Consider the following 11196-nt stretch of genomic DNA (forward strand, 5'->3'; position numbering starts at 1 on the left):
CCCAACCCTCTCCTCCGAAAAGGGTGCTTCAGAGCTCGGGACGAGCTCAGGAGGAGCCAGACCACTGCCTCCCCTAGCCGGTTAATGTCCACTCCTCACCTTAAAAATGAAAATAAGGGAGGAGATGTTGGGGGCTGGGATAAGCCTGAAACAGGCTGATACAATCAGACCTGAAGGTTGCACCGGAATAACAGGATGCTGCGGTCAGGAGCCATAGAAACCCCCCCCCCCTGGACATGCAGCTGGCACACCAATCAGTGCCTTGATCACGTGCCCGCCATGCACCCCCCGGCCAATCGCAGGCTAGAGCACGCTTTGAAGCCACCTATCCACTGTACTTCCTCTACTGCCCTCCTCTATATAACTCCCTCCGTTTTGAAATAAATTTGCAGCTTGATCAGAATCCTTTGTCTTGCTGCCGTTCTTTCGCGCCTCCTGTCCCATCCCTTTTCATCCGTTGCAGGTATATCGGCGGACCCCGTTGACTGCCTCGCAGGCCGAGGCACTTTGCCATAGCAACATATGCAGCAATAATTCCTTAGTCTGTAATGGTGTGCAAAACTGTGCACACCGTTGGGATGGATGGCATTGTAAAGAAAATAAATAAGCAGGACTGTGAACAAATCACTAAAGCTTGTGGAATGACGATCAGCATTACATCAGGGTCTGTCTTGGTCCCTCTCATTATTTCTATTTTAGTACAAGTGAAACAGCCTCGAGGAAAGGTCACGGCTTGCAAAACTGCTTTTACTAAAACTGGATTCCAAGAAGTGTTTGACTCTCCTCATTAGGAGCTGTTCTCGCTGCGGGACAAGGAGACTCGCTGCTGGACCTGGAGGACTTGCCGGAAGGAACTGGGAGGGGCTCCCAAAAGACACGCAGCTGCTCCACCACCTCCCGCTGCGTTCAGGACCATCACAGCCAGGTTGCAAAGCCTCTGGTGGCAAACAAACCTCAGTTCCATGGAATTTCCTTTGAAATGACCTTGTACAGCCACAGCCAATGAAAACACTTAATAGCACTTTCAAAAACGAGTAGCTACCCTTTCAAACAGGTGCACGGGTGCCCTGATCAGGCCCTGGAGGGCAGAGTGATGGAGGAGATTCCCTGTGACCTTGAGGTCAGAGGCAAGGAGATGCAGCACCAGTTTCCATATCCGTCCACTTTTAATCTTCCACTAAAGGTGACGTTAATTATTAAGTGTGTGTGTTAGACAGGACAAGGGCTTTTAGACCTGGGCACTTCTTACTAAATGCTATTCTTGCTAAATATTAAAGTGTAGCAGAACAGCTGTAGACGGGCTGAGTTTGACAGGAACCCAACCAGAGAAGTGTAGCCAACTGCAAAGAGGAAATCAATGTGTAATTGACCAAACAGTGGGTATAAACAATGGCTAAGGCTCCCTTCCTGAGACAAGAGCTTTGGGAATGAATCCCCTGTCTCCTTTATGAGCTGCAAGGAAATAAAACTACCTCGCAACAGCCATGTCTTATTTTTTAACAGAACATCCCAAGGGGTGAACCTCTTGAGTTCAGAAACATACATACGCAGCCTGCAGAGCACCCTGTTTTCAGCAGCCAGCCTTGTTCTCATAAATCAAAACTAGGAAGGCTTTTGTTTTCCGAGAACCTAAGGTAATGGTGAAGTTTTTATTATCTCAGATAGCCTACATGTGTTCAACCAACCAAGGAGCTTACTCCACTTAGTAGAAAAAATAATAATTATCTATTACCTGGTGTCCTATAAAAAAGCCCGCGTTAAATGCCTCCTTTGAAGAGGGGCGTGTGTGTGACGAACAGGTGCGGGCTGCCTGCTAGTCTTAGTTAGCAACAGGAATCTGCTCTTGACTCACGCCGCTTCAATATTTTGATCACACTACAAATTTAAAATTAAGATCTTTCTTTACACTCCTTTTATTTTTTCTCTCTGAATTTAATTTGTTTTGTGTAAGCCAGCAATTTTACCATTTCATTTTCTTTCATAGATATAAGGGGTTAATGTACCACACATATCTCCACGTTGGGCATTTGCTCTGGAGTTTCTGAAAATATGATAGTTATTGTCTTAAGTTCCAATTAAGACCCAGAGTTATGCTTCATCCATCTGTTTCTCCTAATTTTGATACCATCACCTTTTAATTACTGCATCCTTAATCTTTATTTTCTGTGAGAAGTAGATGCTGTGATTGATCACCTTTAAATCATATTTTGTCTTAGTTATACTAGAAAATTTCATAATTCTGGGATGAATGTACCATTGTCAGTTATGACCTAACACTTGAAAAAGATGAATATTTCAAGAAATCCTTTGAAATTTCCCAAATTTGGTCATATTCAGTGATAGCCCCTTCATGCTTCTGAACAAAGAGTCATTTAATTCATTTTTAAGGAGGCCTGTAATTATGCTTATTTTGCAATGTGTCTCTTCACCAGATGTGTTTTATATTAGTTTTTATGAAAAGATTATTTAGCTTCTTTGTATTAGTGTATCTTATAGCATATGGTAACCAAGGTTGAGTTAAAGGAAAATTCCTAAGAAACTGTATAAGCCTTTCAGTTGCTTCTTATGTGGGACAATACATTTTTCCGGTTCTTATCAAGACTAACAACTATGTTTTATAAACTGACCTTTTGACCTTATGTTTTTATGTAATATAAGCAATAATTTAGAAAAATGATTTAAAAATTCACTATTTTAGACTTTTGATATTACTTCCTACTGTGCAAACTTTACTAAATCAAGATTAAAGACCTACATGACAGGTTTCTTTGTGTTTACATTAGCAGCTTTGCATGTAAATATGCTGTGATGGAAATGGACACTGTAACTTATTGCAAAGACCTTGGTAACGTGCACACAAGCATTCTGCTTTCTTTGATTACTGAATTTGATTTATGGTAATTTTTTCACTGATATTTGTTCTAAATCACTACACAAATCTCGTAGTAAAATATACATTGTTGCATGATTCTTCAATCCTGTTATTTATGGCACATAGGTTTTGGGTCTTAACATACATATTGGAAAGAAATCGATTAATTGAATTATAACTGAATCAGACATGGTACTTAAACAAACAAAAAAAGACTGCCCCTGAGGCCAGAAAGCCAATTTTTTGTTTTCTTTTGTTTGATTGTTTGTGGGTCTGTTTGCCCATTCCTTCCATTTGTCTCACTTTAATAGATTTTTGGAATTATGGTGTCAAAATTGCATGACAATGGATTCTTATTTTACACCGAGATATGGTTTCAAAAACAGTGAAGAAGACATCTGAGGCAGATGAGCTCCGAAGGACAAGTTCACGGGCAGAAGGAGCCTCCAGCATGGCCACAAGGGGGAGTCCTCAGCATCCCAAACGCATTTCTTTAAAGGGACTTTTTGAGACCTGAACACGTCTTCTGGTGGTTGCCCGAAGTTTCACAGACATTGCTTAGGAGAGAAGCCAGTGGTTCTCGTTCTGCCCCCCATAGTGTCCCTGACTTGGACAGCCTGCTTCTCTTTGGTGGGGGTGCTGCTTCTCGGCCAGAAAGGCCTTGAATCCTCTGGTCCCAGAAATACTAGGAAGTGCAGACACTCATCTTCGGTCAGCTCCAGGGTTGTATCGAAAAGCTACGTAGTGTTGTTTGATTATATCAGAAACTTCAGTGAAAAAAGAGTTGTGAGAAAAAGTACACAGATACGCTCACTAACACGTCAATATCTGCTTCTGCTTTGACTGTGCTATTCCTCGTTTCTCTATTCTTCCCTAGAGTGCTTCCCAAAAGAAAAGTCAAAGCAGAAATACATAAAACAGAGATTAAAAAGACAATAGAAAGGATTAATGAAATAAAGAGCTGGTTCTTTGAAAAGATAAACAAAGTCGACAAACATTTAGCAAGACTCACCAAGGAGAAAAGAAAGAAGACTCAAATAAATAAAATCAGAAATGAAAGAGAACTTATAACAGATACCACAGAAATTCAAAGGATTATACAAGAACACTCTAAAAGGTTATGTAACACCAAACTGGGCAACCTAAAAAAGGGAAATTTAGACAGCTTTTCTAGACTGAATCGTGGAGAATGAGAAAACCTGAGTAGACCCATTACTGGTAAGGAAATTCAAAAAGTAACCAAAGTCCCCCCCAAAACAAAAGCTCAGGACAGGATGGTTTTACCAGTGATTTCTACAAAACATTCAAAGGAGATGGAATACGTATCCTCAAACTCTTCCAACATATTGAAGTGAAGGCAGTGCTTTCTAACTCATTTAATCAGTCCAACGCTACCCTGATATTAAAACCAGGCAAGAATATCACACACCAAAAGAAAATTATAGGCCAAGATCTCTGATGAACTTCGATGCAAAAATCCACACCGAAATTATAAGCAAATCAAATTCGACACTGCATTAAAAGGTATATACTCCACCATCAGGTGGGTCTTATCCCAGTGGTGCAGGGTTGGCTCCACCTTTGCAAACCAATCAACGCGGCACACCACATTAACAAAGTGAAAAAATACACTATGCAATTATCTCAACAGATCCAGAAAAAGCATTTGACAAGATAGAACATCCATGTGTGATGAAAAATCTCTCAATATATGGGTGTAGAAGGAAAGTGCTTCGACAGAATAAATCCGCCTATGCCAAAACCAAAGGTATCATCATCTCCATGGTGCAGAACTGGAAGCTGTTCCTCTAAGATCAGGAATGAGACCGGGGTGCCCACTCTCACTACTTTTACTCAACATTGTACTGGATGTTCCAGTCAGAGAAGTTAGGCAAGCAAAAGACATGAAAGGCATTCAAACTGGAAATGAAGAAATGAAACTGTCAGTCATTATTTGCAGATGATTTATATACAGAAAACCCTGACTCCATGAAAACTATTAGAAATAATAAACAAATACAGGAAAGTGGCAGGATACAAAATCAATATACAAAAATGTGTTGCATTTCTATATGCTAGCAACAAACCATGAGAAGGAGAAAGGAAGAGAACAACCATTCACAATCTCAACAAGAGAATAAAATACCTAGGAGGATTTAAGAAAGTGAAAGACCTGTACATTGAAAACCATAAGGCATTACTGAAAGAAATTAAAAACACAAAATAATAGAAAGATATTATGTGTTCACTGATTTGAAGAATTAATATTATCAAACTGTTTATATTACCTAAAGCACTATAGAGATTGAGTGCAATACCTTTCAAAATCCAAATGGCGCTTTTTTTCACAAAATAAAACGAAACCCCCCCAAAATATGTATGAGACCACAAAGACTCTGAATAGTCAAAGCAATCCTGAAAGAAAAATAAAGAACCAAACAAACAAAAAACCCCAAAGCCAGAGATATGATACGTCCCAATTTCAAACTATATGGCAAAGCTGTAGTAATCAAAACAATACGGTATTGGCCAAAACCCCCAAACATACAGATCAATGGAACAGAATTGAAAGCCTGGAAATGAACACACACATATGGGGGGAACCAATTTATGAAAAAGGAGCCAAGAAACACCATGGTGGGACAAAACTCCCTTTAATGAACGGTGTTGGGAAAACTGGACAGCTGTATGAAAAAGGGTGAGCCCTTTTTTGTGAATTTGACTGTAAATGCAAGGGGAACAAAAGCAAAACTATACAAATGGGCCATTTGTATACAAATATATCAAACTAAAAATCTGCATAGCAAGAGAAACTACCTACAAAACCAAAAGGCAACCAGATGAGTGGGAGAAGATACTTACAAATGATACTTTCGTTAAGTGGATATGTCTGAAATATATAAAGAACTCTTACAACTCAACAAAAACAATATCAACAACAAACCCAAACTATTAGATTTTTTAAAAAATGGGCAGAGGATCTGAACAGTCATTTGTTTCCAAGGAAGACATACAGATGGTTAACAAGCATTTGAAAATATGTTCAACATCACTCATTATTAGGGAGATGCAAATCAAAACCACAATGAGATACCACCTCACACCTGTCGGAATGGGTATTGTCAAGAAGACTAGAAATGACAGGGGTTATAGGGGTGGAAATTGGGACACTCATACACTGTGGCTGTGACTGTGAATTGATGCAGCTTCTATGGAAAACAGCATGGAGGTTCCTCAAAAAATTTAGAATTGGACTACCATATAATCCATAAATTCCTCTTCTGGGTATTTATCTGAAGAATATAAAAACACTAACTCAAAAAAGGCATGTACACCCTATGTTCGTTGAGGCATTATTTACAATAGCCAAGATATACATACAATGTAAGTGCCTGTTGACAGGCGAACGGGGTACATATTTACAATGGAATACTATATAGCTATTACAAATGAAAATTGCCATTTTTAACAGTATTGATGGATCTCGAGTGTGTTATGTTAAGTGAAATAAGTCAGAGGGAAAAGAACAAAAACCACATAATGTTACTCATAGAAGGAATGTAAAACAAAAAAGTAACAAACTAGCAAAACAAAATAAAAAACTCATAGAGACGACATAACAGTGGTTAGCAGAGGGGGAGGGGGTTGAGGGGAGGGAGAAATGGGTAAAGGGGGTCAAATATATGATACTAGAAGGAAACGAGGCTTTTGGTAGCGAGCACAGAATAGGACACACAGATTTCAAATTATAATGTTGTACGCCTGAAGTTTATATAATGTTATTAGCCAATGTGACCTCAATAGTAAACAAACAAACAAAACCCTGCTTGAAAAATTAGGGAGTGATTTGCTCAGGTAGAGGAAATGTGGTCAAGGAATTGACCTTTAAAAAACGACAAGGAGAACTCACTCTCACGTTTCTCATTTACGAACTTTGCTTTTCCTTCAGTATTATGAACTCGTTTATTGCACATCTGGGACCATCACTGCTTTCTTGAAAGAATGTACAGCACCGGCCTTCTTTCCAGAGTCAGTGCGCACACTTCACGTTTGAGCACCGTAGCGCCAGGACATGGTGCCCACTCGTCGCTACTTTTCACCGCTGCCCCTTCCTCTTCAGCCACGGATCACCTGTTGCAATACTTCCCACCCCCCTCGGTGGCTCCATTCCTATCTGTGCCCTTTTCTCGGCTTCCCCTGCTTCCTATGGACTTGATTGGTTTGGCAGCGGGGCGCGCTTCTGACCCTGCAGCCTCCCACAGCCGGCTCCAGCTCGCTGCTGCCCAAGCCCATCTTCTGACTGCAGGCTTTGTTTCCCTCGCCCACCCCCGGGCTCCAGCCCTTGTTTTGTATTGACTCTCCTGCTCAGAACTGCCTCCCACTAACATTCACAAACCTCCTTACTGTGATTGCTGACATCACTTCCCCAGCAGGGCTTTCTGGCCCGCCAGCAACCCGGCGTTTAAGTCTTCATGTCACACTCACTTGTTCCTGTCCCTTTTGTGGCGATTTGCTTGTCTTCCATGAGAGATTGTATTTGGAGCCTGGATTTTTTTTTTTTTTTTTGGATACTTTAAGAAAATAATCAGAGGCCCTGGCTGGGTAGCTCAGTTGGTTAGAATGTCATTCATGCACCAAAGTTGTGGGTTCAATCCCAGGTCAGGGCACGCACAGGAATCGACCAATGAATGCATAAATAAGGGGAACAACAAATCTCTCTCTTCCCCCCCTGCCTAAAATCAAGAAATAAAAAAATATCAGAGGAACTGCAGCATATCCCATATTAATTACATATTACATAAACATCCATAATATTTATTTTTAAGCCAATTCTGCAAACGCAGGAGCAGAAGTAATGCTACTGCCCAGTGACCACATGGTACAATGATGCCAGAACCACACTTTTTCTCACACAGGTGGGACTTACATCGTTGCCTTTACACTTTAATAACTACTGAGATCAGACATTTTTGGACTTTTTAATAAGGCTTCCAGATGGCCATTGAAAAAACTGCCTTTATTATAGACAAGAACACCTTGTTCTTCGACTCCTTGAGTAGCTCGTTCTGTACAGTAGGTAAGACTTGAATGAAGTTGTATATGCCTTTAAAGCTCTGTGAGAGCAAATACTATTATTGTATCTTTTTCGACTACGGCACTTACCAAACTAGCTTTTGGAGGAAACATTTGTCATCGACTTGCCGCATTAAAACTTCAGGCAGTTCCCCCCAGATGAAATTCTCTTTGTCAAAATTCCCTGTGATTAGATATGGACGAATACACAAATATTAGTACTAATCAATAGAAATGACCAGCTGTGGTCTCGTCGCAAACAAAGGTCGTAGGGAAGGCTGCCCAGGCTCTCTTCAGAACGATAGCTGGCGGTCTGGGAAAAGATTAACGCTAAATGAGCAGTTCGCTGCCTCCTGCCGAGGCTCAGGAAGAAACTGCGGAGGTTCGAGGTCTTCACTTGGTGTTCTCCAAACACACCACCCAGCATGCTCTCCCCTCTCACTGATTTTCCATCGCTCTTACACTGTGTCATTTATTGTCAAGGTTAACTGTCTTTCCTTTCTCTTTGTCTTCCTGCCACATTCTCGTGTGAGCTCGCTAGAGACAGGGACCGTCGAGTGTATCGTCTGTGCCCGTGGCTTCAGCATCAGTGCAGTGTCAATGGGACGTAATGTATTCCACAAGTATTTGCTGCGTACCCGTTATGTTCCGGACACACAGAGATACGGTGGTAAAGGAGACGAGGTCCTGCCCTGCTTCTCCCCCAGAGAACAGAAACCGCGCCAGAGACAAACAAGCACCACACAAGGTGATGAGCGCGATCCCTGAAGCCAGGGTGGGAGGTCCCGGGAGCACATTGGGAGGCACCTGAGCTACTTGTAAAGCATCCAGGATGAGCTCTCCGATCAAGTGGCTTCTAACCGGCAATCCGAGGTGAGTGGGACGCAGCACAATAACCAGGAGGTGGGGGAAGCAGACACGTTTTCCCGACAGTCCCACGTGGACCTCCCGCGGTGACACACAGCAGAGCACATGGAAGGAACAATACCACCGCGGCAAACTTGGAGTTTATGTAGTGGGGGATAGGAGACGGGGATGGAGGTCTGGAGATGAGCAACGCCTCAGAGATACGAGAAGTCTGGTCTTGCGTCTTAGGATAACGAGGGGTGGCGCAGGTGTGATCACGGCTGGATGTGGAAAGGCCTGTCTGACTGCACTGTGGAGAGACGGAGGGAGGGAGGCTGAGCGCCAGGGCAGGGATCAGAGGCACAGCAGGGGGGCCGTCACCAGGTAGTGTGGGGGGGTGGAGGCAGGAGGTCGCCTTTGTCCTTCCTTGGCGTGGAGAGGGAGTGGAAAGCACTTGGTAGGTGAGTATGTGTGAACGATGTGGGGCAGAGAGCTAAGAGGGCACCCGTGTCTCCAGAACAGTCAGCTTGAATGCCGGCTAATGAATCTAGCAGTTCTTAAGGTATAAACCAGACGCGTTTGCACCGTCGGGGGGGCTGATTAAAAATGCAAATTCTCCAGTCCCACTCCAGACCAAGTGAATGAGAAACTTCCGGGGGGGGGGCGGGGGAGACCAGTGATCTGTGTTTTAATAAGACTTCTGGGTGATTCCAACCCATAACCAAGTTTTGAAAACAAGTGTTTTAGTCATAGGTCTTCAAATTACAGGGACCAGCACAGATAACACCCCTTGTTTTTCTGCAAACTGTTTTATTACAAAATCAGAAGCATGCAATTCTATAGCATAACAATATCACACTCAAGCACATCATATGATATTTTAGGTGAAATGTTCAAATTAAATCTATAAATTATTAGACTCATGTTATTGCCCCACCAGCCACACTCGAACCGGCCTTACTTCTGCTGGACCCTGTATTTTGCCCAGTACCCTAAAAGTATGCACCAGTCCTCCATTTTAAATTTTACATAGTTGCTGAAGATTTAATTTCCAACATATTAAAAATACTGCATCTTCTCAACACACTCAACGGGATAAAAACTCTCTAACAATTCGGTGCCCAGCATCACACACTAAAAAAATGAACAAGCTCTTTCTTGTTTAACAGCTAGAAATTTTATAATTTACCTTTACATCTTAGACATTTATATCCTTTTAATTTCCCTAACTGAATTTTATACTACGTTCTATTAGTCAACTTGCCATACTTACCGGCAACAAAAATATGAATATAATAAAACATTGTTTAGTTATAATTGTTTTAGCACATAATTCATAAAAACAACTTAACTCTTTTTATAAGTTTGGTAATAACTATTAAGGGTAAAACATAAAATATTTTTGAAATCCATTTCCTAATGAGATGAATAGGGTTTTGTCAATTTAGTTCATGTGTCTGTGGGTGAATATTACATGTTAATAAAATTACACAAGCTTCAGCATCCATCAGATTCAAAATTTTATTCATGTAAATATTTTTTAAAAACCCCTAAACACTGTTTATATTATAAGTAGAGGAAATGAAAGTAGTTTTACTACAGCAATTCTACTTAATTCTCTTTCCTCCTTCCAGGAGACACGCCAAAATACCATAGAGTCACCCATCACGAGTGATCTTGGTCCCCTGCTCCTGCATGTTTGTTGAAAGCGAAGAAGTGGAAAGAAACTGGCTTGCAGTGAGATGGGCTGCTCAGTCTCCGGACTTATCAGAGTTCTTCGGGAGAGACTGAACGTACAAATGGACAATGGCCAAACTACATATGACAACAAGAATCTGACCCACAGCCAGCCCAGGAAGAGCCCACACCTCATCTCTGCAGAAACTGGCCCGGAACGGTCAGCCCTCAGAGCCTGGGTCTCTGTGCTCGCTCCCCCATTGGGTTTCAACTCAGGGCCAATCAGAGAAAGGCAGGTGAGCTCCTGAACCGGGTCACATCAGACGCTCACCTCCGGCTTCCCCAGGTCAACAACCTCCAATCGGGGCACAGCTAAAGTCTTCCTTTTCATTTTTAATTTTTTTTCAATATGGAGTTCTCCTCCTCTTCTGCCTGACTGTGAGTCACCAAATGCCAGTGATGATGGCTGAGTCCACTGCTCTTGCAAGTTCTGAGTAAAGAGCCTATTTGTTCTCACGTGGGTGTTGGATTAGTCAGGGATTTCCAGAAGAAACAGAACCAGTGGGATATGTGTGGATATACAGAGAGGGGTTTATTGTCAGGGATTGGCTCATGCAATTCTAGAAGTGAAGACCCACCCCCTGCCATCTGCTAGCAGGAGACCCCCGAGAGCCACAAGAGCCACGGGGGCCACTCGAATAAGTTCCAGTCCACACCTGAGGGCTGAC

The 11196-nt window shown here is 42.1% G+C and overlaps 1 pseudogene; it reads left to right on the plus strand.

The window, feature by feature from the left end:
- LOC112306116 (neuropilin and tolloid-like protein 2) overlaps positions 1-8713 on the plus strand; it is a 31841-nt pseudogene extending 23128 nt beyond the window's left edge.
- Positions 8714-11196: the final 2483 nt, after the last annotated feature.

Source organism: Desmodus rotundus, chromosome 10 (assembly GCF_022682495.2).
Source record: "Desmodus rotundus isolate HL8 chromosome 10, HLdesRot8A.1, whole genome shotgun sequence".
Lineage (NCBI taxonomy): Eukaryota > Metazoa > Chordata > Mammalia > Chiroptera > Phyllostomidae > Desmodus > Desmodus rotundus.